This window comes from Mesoplodon mirus, assembly GCF_964341445.2.
Source record: "Mesoplodon mirus genome assembly, chromosome: 12".
NCBI lineage: Eukaryota > Metazoa > Chordata > Mammalia > Artiodactyla > Ziphiidae > Mesoplodon > Mesoplodon mirus.
Window position 1 is genome coordinate 61,620,029 of NC_138988.1, and position 16,352 is coordinate 61,636,380.

Sequence of the window (16,352 nt, forward strand, 5' to 3'; positions counted from 1 at the left end):
TTTTAAGGACTTCAAAATATAAATGTATTAGATACTTTTCACAAAGATTTGAATGTTTGCTACTAAAAGAACCTATCAGAAGGGTGAGCACAGTAGGCTTCTATAGCAGTACAGATTTTTAATTATGAAATAAGGGAAAACACTCAAGAATAAGTAGAACAATGGCTGAACACCAGGAAAAATAACATAAAATTACCCCCCTCCAAGTATAACAGCATGAAAAACCTATATTCGTACATTTATTATTAAACTTGGTCATTTTTGTCATTTTTAGAATTAATAATATATTGGTATTATTTACCCTAAGTAGTCATTATGTCAACTGCTAATTTATCTTTAAAAACTATTTTCAGCTCTAGATGCTGCGTAGAGACCCTCTGCACCCCTGCGAACATGGCACTGCGAGTGGCACAGAGCGTGCGGGCTGCGGTCTGCAACCTGCGTGCCATATCTGCACCCAGTGCGCCCTGCCCGACTCAGTCCTGGGACTGCAGGCGGGCGCCATCTGGGTGCTGCACACCGGCCCCATTCTGCTGTCGGGTCATAAATTCACAGACAAACATGAATGGGTAACAACAGAAAATGGTGTTGGAACAGTGGGAATCAGCAATTTTGCACAGGAAGCTTTGGGAGATGTTGTTTACTATAGTCTGCCTGAAGTTGGGACAAAATTGAACAAACAAGAGGAATTTGGTGCTTTGCAAAGTGTGAAAGCTGCTAGTGAACTCTATTCTCCTCTATCAGGAGAAGTAACTGAAATTAATGAAGCTCTAGCAGAAAATCCAGGACTTGTCAACAAATATTGTTATGAAGATGGTTGGCTGATCAAGATGACACTCAATAACCCTTCAGAACTAGATGAACTAATGAGTGAAGAAGCATATGAGAAATACATAAAATCTATTGAGGAGTAAAAATGGAGCCCCTAAATAAACTAGTTTAAAACAAAAACAAACAAACAAACAAAAAACTATTTTCAAACTACCAAATGAATTAAATCCTTAAAATAGTCACTACAATAAACACATACAATTATGCAAGTTAACTTGAATCTCTGAACGCCTTAAATTATGTTCTTTGGCCTATAAGTTAAATTTTTGTTATCCATTCTGTGCCAACCTGGAGAAAGGAAAATGATCATTGTATAGTTTCTGATAACTTTTTAAACAACAAATATTTTTTTAGAATCCCTAGCTCAAATTTACATTTTATATAGATTTTTAAAATTATAAATAATATTGGCTGCTGTGAAGGATAACTAAATTTATCATATAATATTTTAAATTTAAAATAAACAACACACATGTGATGTTTGATAAAATTCTAAGGTAATTTTGTCTTGATTAGTGTTTCTTTTTATTTATTTATTTATTTATTTATTTTGCGGTACACGGGCCTCTCACTGTTGTGGCCTCTCCTATTGTGGAGCACAGGCTCTAGATGCACAGGCTCAGCGGCCATGGCTCACGGGCCCAGCCGCTCCATGGCATGTGGGATCTTCCCGGACTGGGGCACGAACCCGTGTGCCCTGCATTGGCAGGCAGACTCTCAACCACTGTGCCACCAGGGAAGCCCGTTGATTAGTGTTTCTAAAGCTTTGATAGTTTGCTTTTATCATGTACATAGATGCTGATACATATATCCATTAAACAGGTGATCTTTCTTGTCACTTGTTCTGTATTCAAGATGTTGTACAAACATTGAAAATTTGTGAAAATTTTTGAGGAAACTTACCTTTTTTATGTTAAAAACCAAAAGGATTTTTTTTTTTGTATTTTATCTTCCTTAGGAATTTTTAAGAATGAAAAACAGGGGCTTCCCTGGTGGCGCAGTGGTTGAGAGTCCGCCTGCCAGTGTAGGGGACATGGGTTCGTGCCCCGGTCCGGGAAGATCCCACGTGCCGCAGAGCAGCTGGAGAATGAAAAACAAACCAAAAAAACATTACTTCCTTGTTTTCTCATAAGAGAAAAATTTGAAGTTATAATATTTACAGTATCAAACTATATATTGAGATGTAATCATATATAACATGATTTTTGAGCTCAATTTTGGCATCAGTAGATATTAAATGGTAACTGGGAATTCTCTCCAAGATTTAACATAACTCTCCCACCAAAGAATATACTAGTGTAACTGATGATGAAATTTCAAAATTACTAATATTATAATTCTCCAGATGGATTGCATGACATACATTTCAATAAAAGGTGTGACGCCCCCCCAAAAAATATATATTTTATAATTCTGTCATTGTTCCTCACCTTTCATGTTTTTGTAAAGTAAAGTGAAAGTTAAAAGCTTCCAGGAAGGTGATTGTGGAGGCAGAGAGATTAGAGGAGAAACACTTATAATTGGCTAAGATATCACTCAGTAGGTAAACACTACTGGAAATCTTTTTTTTTTTTTTTTTTAAGAATTAGGCTGCCAAATTAATTATGGAGTCATAAAATCATTGAAGTATAATGAAAAAAATGCTAAAGAATAAAGCTAACTATTAGAACAGGAAATGCTTTTTACCTGTTCTAAGGCCCTGGTGTGTGGAATAGAGGAAATCTGTCTTCAGCAAACGTAGTCTTACCACTCTGCACCCATGGGCACCCAGTTTCTCATAATAACGTTAGGTTCCACTCCTCTCTATCAAATCTCTTCTTGTTCAAATGTGCTTTCAACCCCATCAGCTGCCTTCCTGTTGCCCTCATATTATTCAGTCTCTCAGTACAGGTGGCCACTCTCTTCTTGAAATGCTTCCCACTCTTGGATTCCACAAAGTAGTTTCTTGATCTCCTTGGATTGGTGGCACTTCCTCGACAATTACCTTTCTTAAATCTGTCTGTTATGACTTTAAATATTAGGTTAAGCCATAGTTTTGGTTTTTTAATTTTTCTTTATCTATATTATTCCCTTGTGATCATGGCTTTACAAATTATCTGTATTTAGCTGAATCAGAGCGAATAATCTTAAAACAAGTTGAACCAATCAGTTTCTTGATTAAAATCCTCCTCTTAGATTCAAATTCAGACTCCTTGGCAATTCCACATCCCTCATCCTTGTGTATCTATTTAATGTTATATCTCAAACCTCTCCCTCTTCTCTCCATCCTCCAGCTGCACTGGCTTGCATTCTGTTCCGTGAACACGTTAAGCTCCTTTCCATCTCAGTAGCTTTGCACTTACTTTTCCTCCCACTTGGAATACTCTTATTCAGACTTCTCAGCACAATGTTCAGTCCAATTTCAGCTCCCAGCGAAGCTCTGCTGGACCCAGATGTGTGAACCAGCCTCACCCCACACCCTCCAGGAGTGCAGGGGCCTTCTTTGTGAGAGCTTGCCTCACCCTTCAAAAAGCTCAGAAAATATTAGGAATGTATTCAGAATGAAATATAAACAACAGTCAAGAAATGTTTCTAACCTATCGTTAAATTCTTAAACTTAAGAAACAAAACTTATTAAAATAGGTATTTTTAAGAGAAATGTGAGTCACCCTTCATCAGATGGTTGCAGGGTGTGAGGAGCATGTCATCAGCTGTGCTGGGGACCTCAAGTATTACACATAAGTCCTTCCTTCCAAGCTTCCCTACAAAAGTATGCAAGGAAATTGTACTTGAACTTCCCATCATTTTCATTTTCCAATTTGTTTTACTTTTAATTCATTACATTAGAGTAAGAAAAAAAAAACACATTAAAGAAAACAGTCTAAAAAACCAACATCACAAATTATTTAGAAATGTTTGCATCTCTGTGCTTTGTAAATATACTTTAAATATATGCTATTCAAGTACGGAAACTACCAACATTTAATTATGGAGTTATAATTCCACTGATGAAATTTTGAGGCAAAAAACCATGGGTCGTGTCCTACTATAGATTTTAATATGAAACTCTTTTCACAGTTAGGGGAGTTCCACTGAAAACTGAGAAGACAGGATGTGAATTAACAGTCATAAAATGCATTGTCTTATGAACCCCATACTGAATTAATAAAATAAATATGAGTCCAGCTAGTGAGAGAGGAAAGTATATTTTCTGGTTTAGTGAAAGAGTGTTCCAGAATTGTTTTTCAGTATTAGAAATAAATGCTGTAATTTTCTTCAGGTTATAATAACTGTTTTCAAAATTTTTGTTTTACTCAAATGAGTAATTCTTGTGTAGATAAAATATTTGGGGGTTGGGGATGCTAGGAAGTGGGGCGCTGCCCTAGAGACAGGTGGACAGTCTGTTTTACTGTCTCATTCATTGTGCTAATGTCACATTCACACATTTTTAAACTAAAGGTTTTATTTACCCTTTGGAGCAACTGCAAATTGACATAGGTTAAAGGATTAATCAATCCAGTCTCCTTCCTTTTTTACATATAAGGATACGAGTCTGAAATAAGTTAGATGACAAATGGAAATAACTTGTCTTTGGAATCACTACTGAGTCCTGTTGTTAGCCAAGCACTTACTAGCCGTGAGAACTTTCCAAGTTACTTACCCTCCCTAATTGGCTTTCTTCATCTGTCAAGGGGAGAATAGTGTGTACCTTTGAGATAATTTTGTAAACAAATAAAGTAATCTATAAAAATATGTATATAAAAAGTTAAGGACATTGCTTTAATATCTACTTACTGGACAGTATTTTTTTGTGGGCAGAGCCGGGATATAATCCAGGTCACTCAGTTGCTTGCCCAGGTTCTTTCTACATTATAGCAATGCCTTTTTGCCATTTAACTATTAATTCCTCATTTGTTACTTTATTGGCAGGCTTGGTTTTTTTCCTGCATCCTTTTCTCTTAACTCTCTATCTATAGAAAATAAAATTAAACCAAATTTTACATAGAAATGAAGTTTATGTCAAATAATTAAACTAGCACCAAAACAACTACAAAAGAATAGAAATAATTAAGCTAAATTGCATATTTTCAATTTTCTTTTACTTGTATTTAACTCGTTTTAAAATTTATAATTTCAGAATGAATTTCACCAAGAAAAAAATTTGAATATTATTTTTAAACAATAAAATACAATGTTTGTTATTACTTTTCCAACTCTACCCCTAATGAGCTGTATCATCCAAAGAGCATGAAGCAAATTTTCTGAGATTCAGGTTGACAGATTAATTGACATATTGCTATATTATTATATAAACATTAACTTTCATGATATCAAACATAATCATTTGTTTTTTTGTGCGTGGCATGTTTAAGATTTAGGTATACAACTTAATGGATATTATAAATGGAGACATTTTAAAAGAAGAAAATCATGACCAATATAATTGTCACGGCTAATAGACACAGTGGAGTGGGGAGGAAAGCTAACTTTCCAGATAACCCAGGCAAGAAAATAGTTAATATAATATATGGTCATTTCCTTTGAATCCAGACTGTTGCTGATTTTCACTCATCATCAAAAGAAGATCAGACCATTTGATTTGTCTTATTTTTCTATAACTTTGCATGCAAAGACTTAGTGAACTGAGCCGACCCTATGATTTCACACTGAACTGCACTATTTGCTCAGTTCACGTGACAGAATCATAAAATAAAACATTCTCAATAAACAAATACAAACTCAGCACTTCCCACAAAAGAACAGTTTGTAGTAGACACTGGAGTTGGATCCAACCAACTGTGAAGTCTGGTCTCTGGCCCCAAGAACCTATAATCAGTGCTAGAGAATGTCCCAACTACAACTCTTCAAAAAATACTTTGAGATTGTGTTGTGCTTCCTTAAGGAAAAAGGATTTGAGTTGTGGCTTGGACTTCTGTAACTATAGCATGAAAGAATAAGATTCATTTCCTTCTTAGGAATAAAAGGCAAATATGATTCCTATTCATCATGTACATAAGTGGTGACTCTTTAAACTCTCAAACCAATATGGATATGAGTTCATATCTGTTCCATTTTTAACAGTTTTGTTTTCAATTCATACACCAATGCTCCCAGTTCACCCACTTGGGGAAATTTAAGGTGTAGAATGAAATATCAAAAGGAGATTTGATAAATAAAAATAAGTGGTTTAGAGCTCTAAATGCAAAAAAGATAAAGGTTTGTAAAGATAAAAAAAATCAGAAAATGGAAAAAGATAGGAATACATAAAATTTGGAAGCAATATTATTTAAGCCTGTTTGAAAGTAACTATTTGGGCTACATGTTTCAGAAAGAGTGAGAATAACATCATTCATCTGCTTTTGTTCATTTTTCTGAACCCAACCTTATTTGCTTATTCAAAGGGGATTTTTCTTAGGTCTTAGAATTTATGAACACAGAATGGATCATAATTTACTTATAAAATAATGTCTTAGATATATATTTGTACATTCTCCCTTACTGAGAAATTGTAATATAGAATTTTATTTCAGTTACCCTTCTCAAAATTTTGCTTTGGTGTATTTTCTTGAGCTGCTGAGCATTGAATGGGTATGAGAACCATTATCCACTAAAGCCATAAGCTTTTCCTGGGCTGTGCTCTTGGCTTTGTTCTCAGACATGTTCACATACATAGGGAATCTGATGGAATCCACAGAACGGATACAGGATTTAAAATGAACATACAAGCATGAATTGTGTTTCTTTATAGGAGTGACAAACTTAAGGCCGACATTTTCAAAAAACCCAGCACTATTTACAATAGCACAAAAAAGAGAAAATAAAATAAACTCCGAAAAAAATATGAGCAACACTCTTAACACTGAAAACTCCAAAACATCACTGAGGAAAACTAAAGATACAAAAACATAGACAGATATAATATCTTCCAGAATTGAAAGGCACAATGTTGTTAAGATGCTTATTTCCCACAAATTGATTTGGAGCAAATGAAGCATGTTTTGGAAGGGAGGGATTCCCAAGGGGCATGAGGAAACTTTTAGGGTTGATTGATATATTCACTTTTCTGATGGTTTCACTGATACAGACGTAGTCAAAACAACAAATTGCAGAAGGCAACAAAAATTTAGAATATAATTGATACATATATTTTATTATTTTTTTCTGAATTTTTGAATTTTATTTATTTTTTTATACAGCAGGTCCTTATTAGTCATCAATTTTATACACATCAGTGTATGCATGTCAATCCCAATCTCCCATTCATCACACCACCACCCCCAACCCCCACCGCTTTACCCCCATGGTGTCCATACGTTTGTTCTCTACATCTGGGTCTCAATTTTTGCCCTGCAAACTGGTTCATCCATACCATTTTTCTAGGGTCCACATATATGCATTAATATATGATATTTGTTTTTCTCTTTCTGACTTACTTCACTCTGTATGACAGTCTCTAGATCCATCTGCATCTCAACAAATGACCCAGCATTGTTCCTTCTTATGGCTGAGTAATATTCCATTATATATATGTACCACATCTTCTTTATCCATTCATCTGTGGATGAGCATTTAGGTTGCTTCCATGAACTGACTATTGTAAATAGTGCTGCAATGAACATTGGGGTGCATGTGTCTTTTTGAATTATGGTTTTCTCTGGGTATATGTCCAGTATTGGGATTGCTGGATCATATGGTAATTTTAGTTTTAGTTTCTTAAGGAACCTCCATACTGTGCTCCATAGTGGCTGTATCAATTTACATTCCCACCAACAGTGCAAGAGGGTTCCCTTTTCTCCACACCCTCTCCAGCATTTGTTGCTTGTAGATTATCTGATGATGTCCATTCTAACTGGTGTGAGGTGAAACCTCATTGTAGATTTGATTTGCATTTCTCTAATAATTAGTGATGTTGAGCAGCTTTTCATGTGCTCCTTGGCCACCTGTATGTCTTCTTTGGAGAAACGTCTATTTAGGTCTCCTTCCCATTTTTGGATTGGGTTGTTTGTTTTTTTAATATTGAGCTGCATGAGTGGTTTATATATTTTGGAGATTAATCCTTTGTCAGTTGATTCGTTTGCAAATATTTTCTCGAATTCTGAGGGTTGTCTTTTCGTCTTGTTTATGGATTCCTTTGCAGTGCAAAAGCTTTGAAGTTTCATTAGGTCCTATTTGTTTATTTTTGTTTTTATTTCCATTACTCTAGGAGGTGGATCAAAAAAGATCTTGCTGTGATTTATGTAAATGAGTGTTCTTCCTTTGTTTTCCTCTAAGAGTTTCACAGTGTCTGGTCTTACATTTAGGTCTCTAATCCATTTTGAGTTTATTTTTGTGTATGGTATTAGGGAATGTTCTAATTTCATTATTTTACATGTAGCTGTCCAGTTTTCCCAGCACCACTTATTGAAGAGACAGTCTTTTCACCATTCTATATCCTTGCCTCCTTTGTCATGGATTAGTTCACCATACGTGTGTGGGTTTATCTCTGGGCTTTCTATCTTGTTCCATTGATCTATATTTCTGGTTTTGTGCCGGTACCATATTGTCTTGATTACTGTAGCTTTGTAGTGTAGTCTGAAGTCAGGGAGTCTGATTCCTCCAGCTCCATTTTTTTCCCTCAAAACTGCTTTGGCTATTCGGGGTCTTTTGTGTCTCCATACAAATTTTAAGATATTTTGTTCTAGTTCTGTAAAAATTGCCATTGGTAATTTGATAGGAATTGCACTGAACTTGTAGATTGCTTTGGGTAGTATAGTCATTCCCACAATATTGATTCTTCCAATCCAAGAACATGGTCTATTTCTCCATTTGTTGGTATCATCTTTAACTTCTTTCATCAGTGTCTTATAGTTTTCTGCATACAGCTCTTTTGTCTCCCTACGTAGGTTTATTCCTAGGTATTTTATTCTTTTTGTTGCAATGGTAAATGGGAGTGTTTCCTTAATTTCTCTTTCAACTTTTTCATCATTAGTATATAGGAATGCAAGAGGTTTCTGTGCATTAATTTCATATCCTGCAATTTTACCAAATTCATTGATAAGATCTAGTAGTTTTCTGGTAACATCTTTAGGATTCTCTATGTATAGTATCATGCCATCTGCAGAGAGTGACAGTTTTTCTTCTTTTCCAATTTGTATTCCTTTTATTTCTTTTTCTTCTATGATTGCCATGTCTAGGACTTCCAAAACTGTGTTGAAAAATAGTGGTGAGAGTGGACATCCTTGTCTTGTTCCTGATCTTAGAGGAAATGCTTTCAGTTTTTCACCATTGAGAATGATATTTGCTGTGGGTTTGTCATATATGGCCTTAATTATGTTGAGGTGGGTTCCCTCTATGCCCACTTTCTGGAGAGTTTTTATCAGAAATCGGTGTTGAATTTTGTTGAAAGCTTTTTCTGCATCTACTGAGATGATCATATGGTTTTTATTCTTCAATTTGTTAATATGGTGTATAATTGTGATTGATTTGCATATGTTGAGGAAACCATGCATTACTGGGATAAATCCCACTTAATCATGATGTATGATTCTTTGAATATGTTGTTGGATTCTGTTTGCTAGTATTTTGTTGAGGATTTTGCATCTATATTCATCAGTGACATTGGTCTTTAATTTTCTTTTTTTTGTAGTATCTTTGTCTGGTTTTGGTATCAGGGTGATGGTGGCCTCGTAGAATGAGTTTGGGAGTGTTCCTTCCTCTGCAATATTTTGGAAGAATTTGAGAAGGATGAGTGTTAGCTCTTCTCTAAATGTTTGATAGAATTCACCTGTGAAGCCATCTGGTCCTGGACTTTTGTTTGTTGGAAGATTCTTAATCACAGTTTCAATTTCATTACTTGTGATTGACCTGTTCATATTTTCTGTTTCTTCCTGGTTCAGTCTTAGAAGGTTATACCTTTCTAAGAATTTGTCCATTTCTTCCAGGTTGTCCATTTTATTGGCAGAGAGGTGTTTTTAGTAGTCTCTTAGGATGCTTTGTATTTATGTGGTGGCTGTTGTAACTTCTCCTTTTTCATTTCTAATTTTATTGATTTGAGTCCTCTCCCTCTTTTTCTCGGTGAGTCTGGCTAATGGTTTATCAATTTTGTTTATCTTTTCAAAGAACCAGCTTTTAGTTTTACTGATCTTTGCTATTGTTTTCTTTGTTTCTATTTCATTTATTTCTGTTTTGACCTTTATGATTTTTCTCCTTCTGGTAACTTTGGGTTTTGTTTGTTCTTCTTTCTTTAGTTCCCTTAGGTGTAAGTTTAGATTGTTTATATGATATTTTTATTGTCTCTTGAGGTAGGCTATAGCTATAAAGTTCCCTCTTAGAACTGCTTTTGCTGTATCCCATAGGTTTTGGATCATCGTGTTTTCATTGTCATTTGTCTCTTGGTATTTTTTGACTTCCTCTTTGATTTCTTCAGTGATCTCTTGCTTATTTAGTAATGTATGGTTTAGCCTACATGTGTTTGTGTTTTTTATGTTTTTAGCCCGTAATTCATTTCTAATCTCATAGCACTGTGGTCAGAAAAGATGCTTGATATGATTTCTATTTTCTTAAATTTACTGAGGCTTGATTTGTGACCCAAGATATGATGTATCCTGGAGAATGTTCCATGCACATTTTAGAAGAAAGTGTAATCTCCTGTTTTTGGATGGAAAGTCCTGTAAATATTAATTAAATCTATCTCATCTATTGTGTTATTTAAAGCTTGTGTTTCCTTTTAATTTTCTGTTTGGATGATCTGTCCATTGGTGTAAGTGAGGTGTTAAAATCCCCCACTATTATTGTGTTATTGTCCATTTCCTCTTCTAGAGCTGTTAGCAGTTGCCTTATGTATTGAGGTGCTCCTATGTTTGGTGCATATATATTTATAATTGTTATATCTTCTTCTTTAATTTATCCCTTGATCATTATGTAGTGTCCTTCCTTGTCTCTTGTGACATTCTATATTTTAAAGGCTATTTTAAATGGTATGAGTATTGCTACTCCAGCTTTCTTTTGATTTCCATTTGCATGGAATATCTTTTTCCATCCCCTTACTTTCAGTCTGTATGTGTCCCTAGGTCTGAAGTGGATCTCTCTTAGACAGCATATATATGGGTCCTCTTTTTGTACCCATTCAGCAAGCCTGTGTCTTTTGGGTGGAGTATTTAATCCATTCACGTTTAAGGTAATTATCGATATCTATGTTCCTATGACCATCTTCTTAATTGTTTTGAGATTGGTTTTGTAGATCCTTTTCTTCTCTTGTGCTTCCCACTTAGAGAAGTTCCTTTAGCATTTGTTGTAGAGCTGGTTTGGTGGTACTGAATTCTCTTACCTTTTGCTTTTCTGTAAAGCTTTTGATTTCTCCATCAAATATGAATGAGATCCTTGCTGGGTAGAGTAATCTTGGTTGTAGGTTCTTCCCTTTCATCACTTTAAATATGTCCCGCCACTCCCTTCTGGCTTGTAGAGTTTATGCTGAGAAATCAGCTGTTAACGTTATGGGAGTTCCCTTGTATATTATTTGTCATTTTTCCCTTGCTGCTTTCAATAGTTTTTCTTTGTCTTTAATTTTTACCAGTTTGATTATTAATATGTCTTGGTGTGTTTCTCCTTGGGTTTATCCTGTATGGGACTCTGCACTTCCTGGACTTGGGTGGCTATTTCCTTTCCCATGTTAGGGAATTTTTCCACTATAATCCCTTCAAATATTTTCTCTGGTCCTTTCTCTCTCTCTTCTCCTTCTGGGAACCCTATAATGCAAATTTTGTTGCATTTAATGTTGTCCCAGAGGTCTCTTTTGCTGTTGTCATTTCTTTTCATTCTTTTTTCTTTATTCTGTTCTGCAGCAGTTAATTCTACCATTCTGTCTTCCACATCACTTTTCCGTTCTTCTGCTTCAGTTATTCTGCTATTGATTCCTTGGAGTGTAGTTTTCATTTCAGTTATTGTATTGTTCATCTCTGTTTGTTCTTTAATTCTTCTTGGTCTTTGTTAAACATTTCTTGCATCTTCTCAATCTTTGTCTCCATTGTTTTTCTGAGGTCCTGGATCATCTTCACTATCACTATTCAGAATTCTTTTTCTGGAAAGTTGACTATGTCCACTTCATTTAGTTGTTTTTCTGGGGTTTTATCTTGTTCTTTCATCTGGTACATAGCACTCTGCCCTTTCCTCTTGTCTGTCTTTCTGTGAATGTGGGTTTTTTCTACAGGCTGCAGGATTGTAGTTCTTCTTGATTCTGCTGTCTGCCCTTTACATATATTTTAAATGGTATTTTATAGCGTTTTATCAGGAACAAATGTCTAGAACTTCTTACTCTTATTCATTCATCCCTTCTTTTATTACTAATTTTTTTTCTTTCTCACTCCACTGTGCTAATTTATAGTTTAACACCTCCAATGAAAGACACACACTACTTTGATATGTGGTCCTTTTGCTGTTAGAAATGCTGTCCTCCATGAGCCAGAATCTTTTGATTTGACTTCTGACAGTTGGTGCATTTCTGTCCCTCTAGACGCCAGAATTAATTATTTTCCTTTTCCATTGATGCATCTGAATTGAAGGAGGATATTATACACCCCTGAAGCCATCCCTTCTAAGATAAAAATATACACAGTTTATTGTGTCATTTTGGGGATAATATTATTCTACCCTATTCATCTCACTCAGGATTCCCTTGAGTTTGTTAGTGTCACTTGTAAAGTATGGAATCCGAAACTGCAAAAAATTTGGATTTAGCATGCCTGGCACAGAGTACAGGGAGGCTATAATCTCCTTTGTTTGAACCAGACAACAGCCTGAGACTAAATTACGGTTTTTAGCAACAGTGTCATGTTGTCAGTTCTTATTGAACTTGAAGCTAAATAAAACTTCCCATATTGCTTTTTCAGTAGAACTGCTATAAATCCTGTTTTTCTACTTTTTATTTATATAAAACCAATTGTTTGAACTAAATGTAGGAATTTATATTTGCTACTGTGAAGTTACATCTTGTCTTATGCATCTCAGTTCTGCCTATTGAGATCCTTTTGAATCCAATCTTTTCATCTACCATATTTATAGTTTCTCTTAGCTTTAAGGAACTCACAAATCTCATCATAGCATTTTATTTCATGAGCTTGCCATCAGCCTTCTATTTCCCTCTGGCTACCAATTCACCTTTCACCTTCACTTCACAATTACAGTAAGACATATATCATTTACCACCCCATGTGCCTTTCTTTAAGGAATCATTTTTTTTCTCTTCTATAGCACTGTAATCTTTAGCAAACTGCTTGCCCTCCAGCAGTGAAAATATGATCTATGTGGGTCAATTTGAATACTCTATTTCCAAGGCTACAGTGATGGGTTGTGATGGGGTACAAAACCTTCACAAGACCAGTCAGAATCCTCTTCAAGAGTTTTACTCTAAATCAAATGTAAAACACACTTCCTTGGTATTGAGATCATATTAACTGGGAGAATGTGATCATCTACTTAGAATAAAGCTGGAAACCTGATGGCATTAGGAGAGGATAGAAGAAATTCATAGTCACCATCAGTGGTGGGGAGAAAGAGGGCTGTGACAACTGGTGTGAACCTTTGGCTCCAACTATAACTAAGGCACAGTTGTGCCCTAACATCCTTGTAATGTTAGTGAATTAATCCTGTTTTCATATGAACTACTTTGAGTTGGATGTTATATGTCTTTATTTTTGGTTGTTAATAATTAATAGTAATATATCTTCATTGTAAAAAATTACAAAGCATGGAAAAGCAAAATTTATATATACAGATATATAATACAATATTATAGATATAGATATATCTTTAAAATATTACTTCTAATCCCAACAGGTCCTGTGTAAACAAGTAAATTTTATTCATGGACTTTACTCTGTGGGGAGTCAGATGGTTGTCAGATGAGTGGACACTGTCAGTGGTGTAGTTCTGAGCTTCTAGAACCTAAAATTCTGGGTGAGCTTTGCACACAGCAAAGAATCACTTATGATTTTCCAACTTCACGATGGTTAAAAGCAGTTTGCAGTCAGTAGAAACTCTACTTTGGATTTTGAACCTGACTTTTCCCTAGGCTGGTGATATACCATATGATATTCTCAGGATGCTGGGAACGTCAGGGTCAGGGGTCCACGTCAGCCATATGATCATGAGGGCAAACAACAGGTCCATTTATAACCATGCTCTTTGTCACTTTCAGTACAGCACTCAATCAATTCCAGGAGCTATTCAATATGTTATTATAATATGGCCTTTGTGTTAGGTGATTTTGCCCAACTGTAGGCTACTATAAGTGTTCTGAGTGCATTTAAGGTAAACTGGGCTAAGCTATGATGTTCATCCAGTAGGTTAGGTGAATTCAATGTATTTTCAATCTACAATACTTTCAACTTTTTATGGGTTTATCGGGACATAACCCCACAGTAAGTCAAGGAAGATCTGTATATTTTTGTAATTCCTTAGTCAAGTAATCCTTTTTTTCTTTCTTTTTTCCTAAAAACAAAATAACAAATACTCAAAACTCATTATTTCTAATTATTTTACTGCATTTTACTGTCATCTGTTCTCCTGGGGTTATTGGTATCTGCATCATGGAAACACTCTGTAGCGGGATGCTGCCATGCATCTCTTCCCAACTCTCATTCAGCGACTTGGGTGAGATGAGATCAGTCATGATGGGAGTATTTACACCATAGACACTGGTCAACACTACAAGCCCAGGCTCCTTCCCATGCACCTGCTTATGAATAGTTCATCAGCACACCAAAGAGTAGGGTAATAGGAGGTATTAAATGCTACTGTGTACCATTTGGTCCTCATGCTTTAAATATGTTAACTTACTTAAATCTCACAATGAAACTGTGAGCTAAGGATTATTTTTATCCTCATTTTAAAGGTGAGAAAACAAAGGTACAAAAAAGTTAAATAACTTATCTGAGGTAGCACAATTACTGAATTGCAAACTGACAGTATAAAAAAGTTCCATCTTTGTCATCTCTTAGCATGACATGAGAACATTTACAGCCCATAATAATAATGATATCTTACATTTTTAAAATGTTGGGCAAAGATTTCTCTGGTATTTGATATTTGAAAAGGAGTCACCAAACCCCACAGAGTGTACTCATGAAAGGCTTTTATTTCCTTCATTTTCCAGCTGGAACATTCTTAAAGGAATGAAGAACAAACTAAAGACTCTTTTGTAATTATTTTTAGTTCCTACTCTTTAGTAATTATCTTTAGTTCCTAAACACATAATCCTATAAAATTTAAGGGTTTGTAACACTGAAATTTTCAGTATATTGTCAGACCATTTGTTTTTTATCAATGTCTTTGTTATTTAATGTTCATTTCAAATGTATATCTTGTTGTCTTTTTTACAATCTGAGTTCTTCATGATGCTAATTGTTCAAAAATGCTATTTCTTTGAACATTTTCCATTTTCCATTTTTCTTCCCCACTGAGATCATTCAGAATTATATAGTTAGATTTGGGGGATTTTTTTGGTAAAATTTGTATGACACTTGGGTCACAGTCCTTCTCACATTTGTCTTTGGGTCATGACTTCTTTCTCTTGAGATACTCAAATACTCTTTCCTAAAGTCTATGGCCCTTATGGGACTACAGCCCAATATTTCTTTCCTTTGTTTCACAAATATTAGGATGGCATTCTTCTTTTTCCTGCGGGTAACCATTATTCCTATAAATCCATACTTCATTCTTAGTAAAAATGAATTTTGAACTCTTTTCATTTTTGTTTCTTATATTGTCTAAAATTATCAACAAATTATTTCAAGTCTTTATTACATATTTTAATTTTTTCTGCATTTTAATTTCATATAGATACCACCTTATAGATACTTAAATATAAAGTATGGTCAGAAAATAATAAAAGAGTCAACTAACCTTGAATCTGAGTACTGGATCTACCTTTTACTAGGTTTAAAACTTTCAACAAATTAGCCTGAGTTTTATTACATTAGAAAAAATGATAAAGATTGCACTAGCTACTATTTAACTTCGCAGCAACATTACTCCTAAACAATATAGTAAGCATGGAGCTCTTGACATTATGCCTGACACATAGTAAGTACTCAAAAATATTGGTTTGTATACTTATAAGAAAATCTTTCTTACGAAACTTGAAACATTCTTTAAATTCAATAAAGAAGGTATTTTATTATAAATGAAAATGCAGTTCAATTATTTCTTCCATAACAATGGAAGAGAGAGATCTAGTCTTAACAGATGATAATCATGATTGTGTTGACTGATCATGATGACAACATACATAAAGTGCCTAAATTATATAACAGATTCTATGCACATACCCTGCCTGCACTTATCTGCAAATCTGGAGTGTATGAACTAATTCTCTCACTTTACACATGGGCAAACTCGGGCTAATAAATTTAAGTGGCTTGTCCAAGACCGTCCGCTTGGTTGCAGACCTAGGGTTTATATTTAAGTTTGTCTGGTGCTATCCAGAACTGTGTATTTTTTCACCAGTAAAGAAATATAATCAGAGCTTATGGGAGATATTTCTGACATAGTATAAATACCCACTTTAC

The 16,352-nt window shown here is 34.8% G+C and overlaps 1 pseudogene across 1 annotated transcript; it reads left to right on the forward strand.

Annotated features, from left to right (window-relative positions):
• The first annotated feature begins 393 nt into the window (after window positions 1-393).
• Window positions 394-914, forward strand: LOC309813777 (glycine cleavage system H protein, mitochondrial-like; annotated as a pseudogene). The gene has a single exon. The product of its transcript is annotated as a glycine cleavage system H protein, mitochondrial-like (transcript).
• Window positions 915-16,352: the final 15,438 nt, after the last annotated feature.